This window comes from Poecile atricapillus, chromosome 2 (genome assembly GCF_030490865.1).
Source record: "Poecile atricapillus isolate bPoeAtr1 chromosome 2, bPoeAtr1.hap1, whole genome shotgun sequence".
Taxonomy (NCBI): Eukaryota; Metazoa; Chordata; class Aves; order Passeriformes; family Paridae; genus Poecile; species Poecile atricapillus.
In genome coordinates, this window is record NC_081250.1 from 68,588,403 (window position 1) to 68,603,128 (window position 14,726).

Sequence of the window (14,726 nt, forward strand, 5' to 3'; positions counted from 1 at the left end):
TGCACTCCCTGGCTTTAACTGGATAAGAAATGCTGGAATAGAATGAAAAATTACTTCTTTTGAAATGTTTCCAACCCAGCTAAAAGCTGTCCGTTTGAGAAATCTTTCAAGAAAATCTGTCCTCGTCGTATTTCCAGCTGGTCTGCTTCCAGTTCCAAAAGTACTTGCTGATGGTGGGAGAAAAGTATCTGGATACGGACAGTTATGTTATTTGAGACTCTGAATTTTGGATTGTGAATACAAACAACTCTAGAAACACCAGGGAGATGTGTTAAGGACAATAACAGAAAGGAGAGGTGAATTGAGACAGCTTCCTCTCCTGAGGAAAGGCCACACAGCCTCTCCAGTCCTGCTGTTGCTGCCTTTACCACTTCACAGATGCTTTTCCCTCACTTCCCACCCTTGCTTTTCCCTTACCTCTGTTCTTCTGAAGGCAGCAGCTCATAATAAATCCCCTACCAGCTTTTTAGGTGTTTCATACACCTTTCTCTCTTCTTCATGTTTTGAAAGTGAAATCTGTCATTGCCAGCACAGAGCTACTCTATGTCCTTCAAAGCACCTCCTAAAGCTCTCCTCTGCCATCACACCTAGAAAAACCTGGGAAGAGGCTCTCAGGGCACTGCTCCACAGCCCAACATACAACAACCATCAGTGTAGATGTACTGTTTTCCCATGTTCCCTCACCTCTGGGTAAGTACTTACTTGGCAAGCCTGAAGGAGGCTGTGTTTTCTTTCTCTGCTTATACAACACCGAGGTTCTTATCTGTGGCTAAGTCTCCTTGATCCTATCATCACACAAATAACAACAGGGAATGATTTAAAAGAAAAAAAGCCAAGCAAAAACATAAAGCTTAATTGTTTGAATGGCTTTCACAGAGTGCTGAAAAGTCATTATTTGATACTACCAGAAGTGACAGAATCTTGTTATTATTTTTTTACATTGCTGTGTTGTTCCAGCATTTTTTTTAACAATCACTGTCAGTTCTAATTCTCCGAACAGGCAAAAATTTGAGTGGAAATCCTGTCTCCACTGAAGCCAAGTGACGGATTTCCATTGGCCTCAATGGGCCTGGAATTCACCCGGTCACAACCTAGAGAAAGAATATTTGTAGTAGCAAACCAAATAAATATATCCGTGTTTTTCTGTGAAAAATCAATTTGAGACCCCTTTTTCCTGGCAAGAGCTATGCATAGCGATATAATATGAGATACAGCAGTACTTGGAACAGGAAATGACTGTGGACACATTGTCAGGGCAGTGCTGTGCTATACCAATGGCTGAAGCAGAGAAAACTCCCAAGAATTTGTTGAAATACTCCAGGAAATAAAATAAAACAAAATAAAAAACAAACCCAGAAATAAAATAGAGTGCACAATGAAAATACCAGAGTCAAAATTTCTGTGAGCTTGAGAGAAAACAAAGAGATGGGGAAACTATATTGAAAGAAAAATAGTACTGCATGGGAGTTGCCAGTGAGGAGCCAGGTGCCCTTTGCAAGGGAAAGAAAACATCTCGACAGAGCTTGTCAAGAACTAAGAGTAGCAACACAGCAGAGTACCTGGAGGAACAACAACCAGACAAAATATCTTAATATAGAAATTGGGTTCAGGATGTAACAGCTTTATTAGACATCCAAAGAGTGATTTCCCTATTCTGTGGAATTAATATCAACTGAAGCATATATGTGTGCACTCAACAGATCACATGAAACAGAAAATTACTCTTTCATGGGTTATTAATTACGTGTTTGTTGTCTAAACATGAGCAACTAACCCTTAAAGGTAGGAGGCCTATGCCAGAAGTATGAGAAGCAGAATATCACTGTGAATCAAAGGACATAAAAGATGTTCTCTACATCAGATATACATGACATTTTCAGGTATTTAAAAACCTTGCTTAAAGAAACAACTACTCATTATGTTAAGTCAGAGCATTATACAGCAGTGGGTAGTTAGTCAGTGAAGTGAGAAATAGCCCAGAAACATGAAATGTTTGTGTACAAAACCAGTGTGACTTTGTGCCTGAATGTGACTAGAGGCACTCTGCTTGTATACATGTGACAGACACATCAGTTCAGGATTTTGGGGGAAGTGACTGACCACTTTCTTTCCTGCTCACTGATAATTCAACCAAAACATTTCTCTTTCCCCATTTGTTTATTTGTTTGTTTGTTTCAATTAGCAGATTAATATACTTTTCCCACTGAAAATGCTAACTTTTTGCAGTAGCTCTAACACTATACAAACAAAAATATTTCAGGTGAAAAATTTTATAATTGCATGTGAGAGAATAACTACTGTAATACCAGCTTCCAACAGAAACATTGAATTCCCATGACAATTTAATTACTGGGGCATGAGACACATTCTTGTAACATGAGCTACACCAGTCCATAGTTTATATCATATAATATCATATAATGGGGGGATATATTTGTACAGCATAAGAACATCATCAGAATCAAGTGTTTAATCAAAAGTGCAATTGGCAGGGTTCCAAATTGCATTCAAACTGATGATCATTTATGTCATATCAGTCACATTCAGTTTGTAATATGCTCATTCACTGCAGTGCATGTTGCACAATTCTAAATGTTCCTCATTCCAATGTATTGTATAATGATTTTCCATTCTTAGTACTTCCTTACTTCTTCTGGATGAGGTACTAATAAAGAGTTTCTGTATATATGCTTCTAACTTTTAAGAAAATTTTCTGTGCATTTGAGGTGTATTTGATATGAACACTTTAGAAAACAGGGTTTTACTGGCAGAAACTCAATTTCTGGGCACAGAGTGTGTGGACAGATGTATGTTATCAGTGCACACAGATTAGATCTGTTGGGGAAGCAAGCAGTACCCATGTGCACTCCACTCTTACACAACAGTCCACATCATCAGCCCAAAAATGGACTTTAAGGGCAAGTGGACATGCCCCGTAGAAGGACCAAAAGAATGTATTTTTTTAGCCCAACTGCCATCTTTTTACTGAAGTTTTGCTCCCTTTCTTAAGCTGTGGCTCATATACCTGGGTCTTCACAGTTCAAACTCCAGAAGACTCAAGCTTCCTTGCTATCCAAGAATTACTTCTATTTTCTTAACTTTTAAAATATATTTTTGACATAGGAGTATTTTTCTTGAAAATATTTCATAAAAGGACAGTACTGTTCATGCAAGTGAGTGATTCCTGACTCTCAGATCCAGGATGAGCTGCAATGCACTATCATGGCACGAGACCTTAATTTTGTTTCCTTCCTTAGGTGAACTCCCCTCACAATCCCTAGTTCTATAAATTGTACAACATGGGTAGACCCTACAAAAGCCTACATATGTCACTTTCACCTAGCAGATGAATGTTCATTCACTGTTGTATCCCAATTATTTTTATTTTATATACTTGAAAATTTATTTTTGAAACTATTTTCTTTTTTTTTTTCTCTCCTTAACCAGACCAAATGAAGGAAAAAACACAATGCTGACTTTTTCTTAATCTTAGGAAAAATTATTTTAAAATTAATAGGAGAATTGAATAAGAGCTTGCCCTTTTCCTCCTTCCTTGCAGTCCTTTTTAGCTTCACACTGCAATTTTCCTTGATTCAGACAGTTGTATCACAAGCTTAGCTGACATCCTGGTAGCAGCAAGGGTTGTGAAAAGTACAACCATTGGCAAAGAGAACTGTATTATTGCCTTTGTGACACAGAGGCAGCTTTATTTGCATATTGGGAGAGTTGCTTTCCTTTAATTTATGAAAGGAAGCAGGAGAAAGAATAAATGACACAAATAAAAATGCCACGTTGCCATTATGTACATAGTAATATCATAAGGAAAAGCTCCTCTGGCAATGAACTTTCCAGGGTTACTTCACACCCGTAAAAGCAGGAAGATAACCTCAGACAGCAAATTAATTTCTTTTTATTAAATGCTGCTGTTCCTCATTTCCTCTGTAAAAAAATTAATGCTATATATTAGCTGTAGTGCTTGCAGTAAGAATTAGTACCAGAAGTTTTGTAAGCACGTGCTCCCATCTTCTAGGTTTTTATTCCACAGCACGTGGAATGAAGGGCTGCTTGATCATGTGAAGAGCAGAACCAAGCTCTCACAGCAATGATCTTGGTGATACCCCCTGAGCAGGCAGCAGCAGCACAGCCCTTGTTAAAATGGATAAAGACAGAAGAACACCCATGAGGTGCAAGACCAGAGCAACAGAAGCAGAAGTGAGTTTAATTCCCAAAAAAATCCCATCAGGATATTGGTACACTCTAGGACTTCCTACACTCAGTGTAAAACTGGCTTGAGGAAGCTGTTTGAGGAATAAGGACAGATATGTGTTAGTAACAGGACACATGACAAAATAGTTTTGTGGGAGCAAACTGCACATTGTGCAAGTATGCAACGGCAGATGAGACTGCAGGTCTATAAAATAGAACAAAGTAGTCCACATTAGTGGGTACAGAGATTAGAACCCAGATGTCTCACTAATAAGGGCCTTTGTTTTGATTGAAGGAAGATGTATGAAAGTACTTTGAAGGACCTGAGGACACAACATCATAGATACACAGCTACCAAAACTGTTTATTTCAGTGAGCAGAACAGAGGGGGGAGACACAAGAGAAATGTGAGCTAATGGGGAATAGCTGAATTAAAGAAACACACAATCTAAAAAACCTTGTCATAGCTTAATGTAAGAAGGGACACTGTTCAAAGGTTTTATCTCTTATTCACTTAGATATTTTACACTCAGATTAGTTATTTTATGTCTTCTTTCATTATTCCCTGGGGAGCCATAAAAGCATACTCCTGGCAGCTGAGCTTTTTTGCAGGATAAACAGATGAGCAAAGCCATTTCCTTATGTGGTCCTAACCACTCTTTGTATGTTTTTTTCAGATACTGTTCATGAGAAACTGTATTTACAACAGAGAAAAGTCTCAACTGATGAGCAAATAAAGACACTCTCAGTGTTACCAATCCTTATGTTGAGATTTCTTGGCCCTGCATACACCACCAAAGCTTCTATAATCATCATGCTATTTTAATTAACATACTGGCAATGTAAGTTTACATATCAGTGAAAGAGAAGAGAGCTGTGATACACAGCAAAGTAGAACTCCTTCCATATGGCATCAGAGTAGGTCTAGCAAAGTCAGACCACTTACGAAGTCTTTGCAACAAATGTAAAAGAAATCATCCTAAACTAACACACCATTCCTGAACTTAGCTCAAGGTGTGTGTTAAGAACATACTCAACATTTTTCACTTAGAGCCTCTGCAAACTCAAAAATGGTGAGTCATTTTCAACAGTGACCATGCTCTGATTGCGTGCAAAGAATACAATGACATAATAGATGAGTACATTAATCTGTAACACAGAAGGCAATGGATAAAAATAGAGGACTGCTGACCAAACAGTGGTTTGAGAACATTTTTTGATATCAGACACAATAATGATAGGCAGGTTAACAACATACGAGGAAAAGATAGTTAACATCTTCGAAGCACCAATATTTTATTAAGCTATAGATTAGATAACAGCTTATTCTCAACTGGTTTGTTTGTCCCAGTATCACCATCTGCAAGCCATGGCAGAAGGAGCATGAAGACCTTGTGAAGAGCTTGGTTACTCAAATATTCTATTGTTCCTGTCCAAGCAGTTCTTGTCCTGGCTGTCTTTTTTGTTTTGTTTTGTTGTTTTGTTTTGTTTGTTTGTTTTTTTGTTTTGTTTTTTTTTCAGAATGCCTCTGAGTTTAGGAGAGGATTAATTGGCAACACGTTCCAATTTCTATTCAGACTCAAGGCAATTTCTTACCTGTAGAATGCTGAGAAGATAAAGAAGATAAAAGAGAGGAAAAGTGGAAAGAGAAACAAAATAAGATCTCTTATTGAATGTGTTGAATGGGAACCCCCTAGTTAGCACAAATTGCTGCCTAAATCCTGACTCCAACTGTTATTTATCTTTCACAGAATTCACAGGCACAATAGAAATTCACCCCATCCACAGATATGAAGACAGAACAAATGCTCATTTTCTAAATAAGAGGGGGAAAAGCAGCCCAAACCCCTCATTTTCCTCCTCATCCTACAGACTACAGAGCTACAAACGTCCCTGTGTCATCCTGTCAATACTGATGTCAGTGTGTACACAAACACATCTGTCTTTTTTATTTATTCAGTCATCAAAATTCCAAGTCTGAAAGATAGTCATAATTATGCCTTCCAAAGAGGCAGGCACCTGCCATTTACTCTACCTTTTTCAATTACATCTAATTGAAGACTTGAGCTAAAATAGAGGAAGGGAGACAAGAGTTCTTCAAATTGTCTAAACACTCTCTGTTGAATAGAAAAAGAGAGGTCTCCTACCATAGCTCTAAAGAAGTCCTCCAACATGACTGGCATAATAAAGAAGTGGAATATGACATGCATTTCCTTCCTCTAAACACTCTACACCATGAGGATGTTTTTTACACAGGTGATGGCTCACAGCCAGAAGAAAAACCCCCTCACTGCTACCTTCCTCCCTCATCTCCCATCACTGCTGAAGTTAAGCCATTAGGAAATTTTTTTGAGTATAAGAACTTGGCAACTTCCAGTCATTTTCTCCTCTCAAGAGCACCCAGATGATGGAGGACAGCACATAAGAAATGAAAAAAGAAATTAAAATAGAAACCAAGTTTGTATTTGATGATACAGATGAGATGACTGATATTTTATTATCCTCTCTAAGAACAGCTGTAAACTCCTTGGCAACAGTAACCTGATAGTCCCTGTGCTAGAGTAACCTTCTAGGAATTGAAGAAGCTGGGGAAAAAACCCACCCAGCTGGCTCCACTTATATAAGGGATGTAATTAAGCCTAAAAGAGAGGATGATTTCAGCCTGTGTGATCTGCATGAAGAATAGGTCCCTGAGAGCATTGTTGAAAAGGTACTCTTGGAACTTGTGTATGTGCATACACGTGTCTTGGGATTTTCCCTTTCCTCAGATAGTAATGCAGAACTTTCCACGGAGCGTAGGAGGGTATCACTTGGAGAGAAGATGGGAAGAGTCAAAGAAAGAAATCCTTCTATCATATGATGAAAAGAGCTGACCACGTTGGTTTGTCCCTCAAATTCATAGACAAGAAGCCACAGGTAACATATTGTTAGTAAATGAGACTGCTTATGCTAAAACTAAGATGGCCAAGAGGAAAATCCCTCACATTAGTTATGGGGGAGCTGGTGGTAACTTGTGTAACAGGAAAAGCAAAATAGTTAAAAATATAACAACCCATCATCAAATTAGTGATACATTCACAAAGATGCCCCAGTATAATTCTTCAGTACTTTTATAAGCAAAGCTAAAAAAACTATTTATAATCTAAACAGAGGATATTACTTCATCAGAACTTCCTAGCCTCATTACTACCTTCTTAAGTACAGAGTAAACCTGTAGTGATCACACATTTAATTTTAAGAAAATGGATGCTGAGAGACACTTAGACATTGAGGGCTCTGTACATAAAAATCTAAGCTAGATAAATTAAATATAAACTTTCTAATGGAGTTATAATGGCTGTTAGAAAGCCTAAAGGAGTTAATGCTGTTGAGTAAACACAAGGAAGAATTCAGGTATTTTTCATTATTTGTATCATCTGCTGGAAAATACAAACAACTCTGTCAAGGGAAGAAGAATGGAAGATTCCCTTTTTCTGTCTTTCACCATTTTTTCTACAGAGAAATATAGGCTGATGTAGTCATCATTAAACAGTCTCACAAAGTCAAGGTGATTCTTTCACTCTCCTGGACATTCCAGAATACCGTCCATCCATGGGTTTTGTGGAGAGTGCAGTGTCACAGGCAGGAACCTCAAGGATGAACACACTGCATCAACACCACCAGCAACTCTCTAAGCTGTGTGCACCTGTTCTTTTTATCTCCTGCTTTGAGGGGAAGAAACAGAAAGGAACAGTTAATTTGCTTTCCTAGCTAGATGCTTTAGTCAGAGAGATACCTGCTAGCCCACAAAAGCACAATAAGAAAAGAAGACATACTCTGTGAGTTGTAAGTGTATACTTTTAATTTAATTTGTGTATCCTCTTTTTGTAATATATAGAGAGGATGAGAAGAACTTGATTTTTCAGTATCACTTGAATAGCTCTCCTTATGTTTATGTTTGTATTTCTTTTTGTAGCACTGCATATTTCTTCTCATTCTTGTTCATTTCTCCTAATATCTGCATCTTTCAATGCTATTTCCAACCAGTTCCCAAGCAGATGACACTGGGACAAGCAGTGGATATTCAATTAATTATTTCCATATGTGGGTACATATTGGCAGCCATGGAGGTTGCTGGATTTGATGATACATAACATGCAAAGAACCATGCTCAGTTCTTTAGGATTACTTAAATGCTGTAGAGTAGGTGAAAGACCTGGTCTTGGTTTTTATAAATAAAATAGAGGCACAAATTCATGGAGACATCACTCTACTTGCCAAAAAATGCAAAATTGGTGACTTTAAGGGAGTGATTTGAAAGATTCACTTGGCTTATTGGCTTCCCCACCTATTCATTTACTCATGCCCCTGGGAAACTGAAGCATGATTTCACTGTATATATGTCATGGTTTGTGTGCAGGTCTAAGGGAATATATATATCTTGTAAGCCTGCACTCTTTCCTTCATCTCCATAGTGTCACCCTCTCTTTCCATTACATTTTATCAGCCTGACATGAAGAGGAAAGGCACTTAATTTACTCTCTTTCCCTGACATGAGAAAAAAGTCTTGTTTGACAGCACAGGTTAACCATGTCCACAATGACAACCAAATCCTGAGAGAAACTGAGAAACTGTACTCAAGTCTTTCTCTCTGCACCAAAGGTCTGAGCTCTAGTCCAGTTTAAGATGGGGGGAGCAGGGGCACAGGGAAGCAAAACTAAACCAAGCCAAAGTGTGCTTAGGTAGGTGAGTAAACCAAGATGATGTGGCACATCACTGTTGCAGTGGCTGAGAAATATGAGATTGCTCTGATGGGTTCAGGGCTCTGCAGGTTCTCACATCGCTGAAAACAGATTTCGGACCTCTTGTGCAGAAATGTTACACAGAGATAATTCTTACCTTTCCAATGAGAAACACTTCAAGTAAATTATCTGTTATGTTTGTGTCCTCTTTCATCCATGCACAAATGTAGTGCCCAGCAGCACACTGAACAATAAGGAAAGCCAGAACTCTTTATAACTCTTGTGTTAATATATTTAACACATTGCTATTTACTGCACTTTACCCTAAACTGGCATTCACTGCTTCACTATTCCTTTTTATTTCATCGTCACTTTTACTTGTTCAATGTTAAAGCAGTTTCTTGTTCACATGCTTCAAGTAATTAGAATAATTAACATTTGTGGTTTGCCTCTTCTATGACTTAGCTTTTTCATTGCTTATTTTAAAGAGGGGAACCCTGTTCATTCTTTTAATACACATATGAGCTATAGTTCAATTTTTTTTATTCAACATAGCACAATTAACAGAGCTTTTGTAGAAGCCTCACAGACCCAGCCTGTGCGTGAGACTGCATTTAATAAAGAGCAAACACAATAAATAAAAGGTAGGCAGGGTAAACTGAACTTTAGCCTCCAAAGCATGTTTTTACTCCTAGAATGGGACAATCCTCTTTCATGCATGTGAAAGGGGGGAAGGAAAGCCAAAAACATGTTCCTTGGTGCAGAATGGGGCTGCTGCAGAGCTCAGTGGGGATTCCTGCTGAGGGCTGCCCTCAGAGGGAGCAAGGAGCCAGGGGACACTTGCATCTCCCAGACAAGAGAGCCTGGGTTCACAGGCAGCTCAAGATGTCACTTCCCATCAAAAATAGCACTGAGCTACTGAAACATCTAAAAGAAAGATGTGGCAGGACAAACACAGCACAAGCTTCATGGGAGGCAGAGAACTGCTGTGATAATGCCAAGCTGCATTGCCACCAAGCTCTGACAAGCAAACACCTGTCATGTGGAGGTAGTTTAAGAAGTTACCTCATGTTACATCCAAATGTACAGTGTTGCTTAGGAATATTAATGTGTTAGCTCTGTGCAGCATTGTACTATGTTGACATAATCTTAGTTTTTACCTAGCTAGATGTGTTCTCTCTTTCCTCTTTAGCCTGTTTCATGTTGCTTCAGATTTAATTTGTTTCCCGAACATTTGTTTAAGGAGCTGAATGAAATGGGGTGGCACGAACTTTCCCAAGGCAGTATTGACGTTCCAAGTGTGGTGAAATGGTGTAATAGGCAAGAGAACAGACTGCAGATACTCAGTACAGCAAAAGGCAGGTTTGCTTTTTCTAGAAATGTTTCATTTGTTCTAGCAGGTGTGTCTGATACCTTTTGCATAATGATAAACCCACACACATTCTTCATGCAAATAGTGACCCAAGAGTTGCTCTGAGTTGCTTCAAGTAGTGAGTGCGTGTAACAACCTGCACTTACATACACTATGTGTACAGAGCGTTCATACAGTGCAAGATAAACAGAGCCCATTGTGCCAGGGCAGGCACACATAGGGCTGCTGGAACAGAGGTGCCATACCATGGCCAACACAGTCAGAATCAGACAAAATTGTCAGAAAACCTCTTCAGAGATATTGGGAGAGTCATACATTTTTTATTTCTTCTCCTTTCTGCAGCCAGAAAATATTTTTCTCTCATGTGTGTTATTTGAAATGCCTCCTATATCAACTGTTCCTGCTCCACAAAGGTTTGGAGAGCAAGGTATGGGAGCAAATGTGGAGGCTTACCAATCTGGACTTTACATGATGTGACCACTGCACACTTGGGTACCTCCATGTGCTCCATTGACCTGCCTTGGAAACTCAGCCTTGGTCAGCAGAGAGTTTCTCTCACCCTATCTCGCATCTGCTAGCTTCATCTTTCCTCAAATATCCCAGGTGCTTTGCCTCAAAGGTCAGCAGAGCACTTCTTATACCAGCTCTCACCATTAATTAGGTCTGATTATTACTAAGTGCTTCTTATTTTCTTATTAGTGATTTCACTTCACAATGGAACCCAATCCTGATAGGCTGATGGATATTTTCTTAATAGGAAAAATAAATAAGAATGTTTGTCCAAATGGTTATTCTAGCAAACGTGTCTGTGAGCTAGCTTGTTGATGATTCTTTAGTCCACTGTATTTGAAGGAAAGTGGAAAGGAAAAAAAATTTAAAAAGAGGCATTTTAGTTTATGGCAATGTCCTAATGCACCTAAGCCTGCTTTTTCAACACAGAATTACCATTCTGGATATAACTCTGATACACTAAAGTATTAAAATATCTGAACTTTCTACCTCAAGCCAGGAGGTCAATTCAGCACCCATGTTTGATGCAGAACCTTCACAACATCACGGCACCTGTCTGAGCTCAGAGATTGTGAATTACAACAGATGAGAGGCAAACATTTGCTTGCATCTGTTTTACCAGCTCTTTGGTGTCTACAAACACTGTTTGACAGTAAATAGTTTAGCTTCACCCTTTTGATCTTGCACTGAAATTAAATGCTGACTTCACTCACCTCTGAGTGTTAACTGGAGCTGTAACTACACAAGGATGAAGATCCTGATATGCTTTCATGGCCCACCTCAGTGTTTTTAATGCTTTCAAGACAGTTAAACATATAGTTTTAAACAATGTAAGTCATCTGCAGTGCAGTTCAAGTTTCCAAAGGTTTGACTTTGCACAGGAACATGCAGGGAGTGCCTGGTCAGCAGAAATGTGTTTGCAGAGGCTGGCACCCCTGCATGGAGACACGGAGTCTGTGTGTGCACCCAGCCTAGCAGCGACAGCCCCGCTCCCCTCTGCCTCTGCTCCTGCGCTGCCAGGAGCCAGGGAGGATATGGGAAATGGACTGCAGCTGCAGGACTTTAGCAGGCTCTAAATGGAAGGTTCCCCACCAGGACTGAGGTACGGTCCCTTGGGAAATTTACTTTGTTTTCAATGGGGTCAGGATTTTGTCTGATAATGTACTTACCACTCTAAAAACTGCTAAACTGCACAGACATTTGATAACCAGATAACTGATGGTGTTTCTTGCAGTCAGTTCCTGTGAAACATTGTACTCCCACTACAAGTCAGTAAATATTTTATGCCCATTTGGGTACAGCTACATCATGCCACAGTAAGCAGGATGAGTAAACCAAGAAAATTCATGTGGGTTGCCTGGGACAGATTCTGACCTCTGCATCTTCTAATCCCTCAAATGTGTGAAAGACAAAAATGAGTTTTGTCTTTCCCTGTGAGCAGCTTCATTCATTTCATAGTATTTAGTTTTCATAAAAGCACTAGAATTTGTCTCAGTATGACTAAGAAAAGTAGCTAATAATTGTCATCATGCTTATCTCTTTGGCATTTTAGCTTGAGTTCCTACTAATAAAGAACTATTTGAGATTTTAACAGAAATGTAAATGTTGAAGTTTCACAGGTCATTGAGTTTTATAATATTGAGTCATTGGGCTATTATACATTGATCGAGCAAATAGCAAATGGTGTGACTTGCCAAAGAGCATTACTCAAATATTGACCAGGAATTGATGACAGTCGGCTACTCTCCAAGGACTACAAAAGTTAACAGGAAATTTCTACCTGAGGCAACTGCAAGCTTCTGCCTCATGACAGGTAGGTTTTTTTGGTTCCTTTTTGTTAGCAGTTTTTTTTAGCCTCCTCTGCTATATCCAAACACTTTTATCATAAACAGAAATGTGCTTGGAGTAAATGCTTTCATTTCTGTCAACTTTTTTGGTTTATCTCTCAGTCATCTCTTATTTCCAACAGTCTGTTGATTTCTTTAATTAATCATACCTATTCTTCTTCTTATATTTTAATATTATTTTATTATGATAATATAAATTTTTATTTAATTATATAAATAAATGCTTCCACCTATAAAGGGTGGGTGCAAGGACAGGTAGCCTGAGAGGAATACAGAGATATCGTCCAGGATCATGTAAGGAAAGCTAAAGCTCTGATAAAATTAAATTCAGCCACTCAGTTGTTGTTAAGGTCAACAAGAGGTACATAAAAGGAAGATTTGGGAAAATGTAGTTGCTCTCCAGAGGGAAACAGAAGACCTGGTTACCCAGAATATGGAGATGGTCTCAGTCTTGACCAGCAAGGGATCCAGCCACACTGCCCAAACTGAAGAACTCAAGAGAAGGGACTGGGAGAGTGAAAAACTGTCCACCTTAGAAAATCAGATTTGAGGACATCTAATGAAGTCTACCCTAGAAAATCAGATTTGAGGGCATCTAATGAACCTTAAGGTGCATAAGTCCATGGGACTTGTGACAAGATACATCCATGGTTCTTGAAAGAACTGGCCAAGGAAGTGGCTAAGCCACTACCCATCATATTTGAGATGTTGTGAAGTCCCAGTGAAGTTCCCACCGACTGGAAAAGGGGAAACATTGTTGTCATTTTCAAAAGAGAAAAATGAAAGACCCAGCCAACCACAGGCTGGTCAGTCTCACCTCTGGGTTTGGCAAGCTTATGGAGCAGATCTGCCTGGAAACCATGCTAAAGCACAAGGAAAGTAAGGAGATGGTTGGTGACAGCCAACTTTGCTAAGAGCAGATCAAGCCTGACAAATTTGGTGGCCTTCTAAGATGGGGTTACAGTGCTGGTGGACAAGGGAAGAGTGACAGACATCATCCACCTGGTCTTGCGCAAAGCATTTGATACTGTCCCACAGGATATCCTCATCCTTGAACTGGAGAGAGATGGATCTGTGAGAAGAACCACTCAGTGGATAGGGAACTGGCTGAAGAAGTGGTTCTCAAGGGCTCACTGGTCCAAGCAGAGACGTGTGACATCTGGAGTTCCTTGGGGTTGATACTGGGACTGGTGCTGTTCAGCCTCTTTGTCAGTGACATGGACAGTAGGATCAAAGGCACAGCAAGCGGTGTTTTGCAGTACCTAAAGGAGACCTGCAGGAGAGATGGAGAGGGACTTTTTTCAAGCGCCTGTAGTGTTGGGAGCAGAGATAATAGGTTTAAACTGGAAGAGGGTGAGTTTAGATTAGATAATAGGGTGGTGAGGGTGATGAGAAACAGGAACAGGTTGCCCACAGAAACTGTGAATTCCCTTCACTGGAAGTGTTCAAGGCCAGGCTGGATGGGACTTTGAGCAGCCTGTTCTGGTGGAAGGTATTCCTGCCTGTTGCAGGGAGGTTGACACCAGGTGATTTTCAGGGTCCCTCCCAACCCAACCCATTCTATTGTATTAAGAAACCAGAAATATTAATGCAGTATACTGCTCCATTGAGAATGTGATTTATATACAGTACAATGCATCTTATCTTGAACAAAGAACACTAAGATACAAGCTTCTAGCATGGTCTTATTTGATTTTACTTCTCCAGAGTCATAAGCCTGATCCCACAGACAAGATTTCAGCTCAGAAAGAAGGAACTACTGTTGAGAAGTTCTTAGGACAGAGGACACCCTGCAGAAATTTCAAAACCTGGTATTTAGGTAAGACCCTGAGCTAGTCTGGGGTAAGAGCACACTCAATTTCTCAAAATATACAGCTAGAGGTTACTCCTGGTTTGTCCACTTGTCTCAGAATCAGTGACCTCACCCATATCCACTGAGGAATGGGCTTTGTTCTTGTCCTCACCATAAAAAAATTTGAATTAATTCCCTGAAGAGCCCATAAGGCAGTTTGGGAACAATGTTCTTTCCTATGAAAGCTATTCCACACTACTTGGAACAACCAGGTACTA

The 14,726-nt window shown here is 39.5% G+C and overlaps 1 long non-coding RNA gene across 1 annotated transcript in view; it reads right to left on the reverse strand.

Moving 5' to 3' along the window:
• Positions 1–14,726, reverse strand: part of LOC131575895 (uncharacterized) — a 157,605-nt gene that overhangs the window by 22,022 nt on the left and 120,857 nt on the right. Inside the window, exon 3 of the long non-coding RNA XR_009276880.1 lies at positions 13,659–13,929. This is a non-coding gene — a long non-coding RNA (uncharacterized LOC131575895). The remainder of the gene's footprint in view (positions 1–13,658; positions 13,930–14,726) is intronic.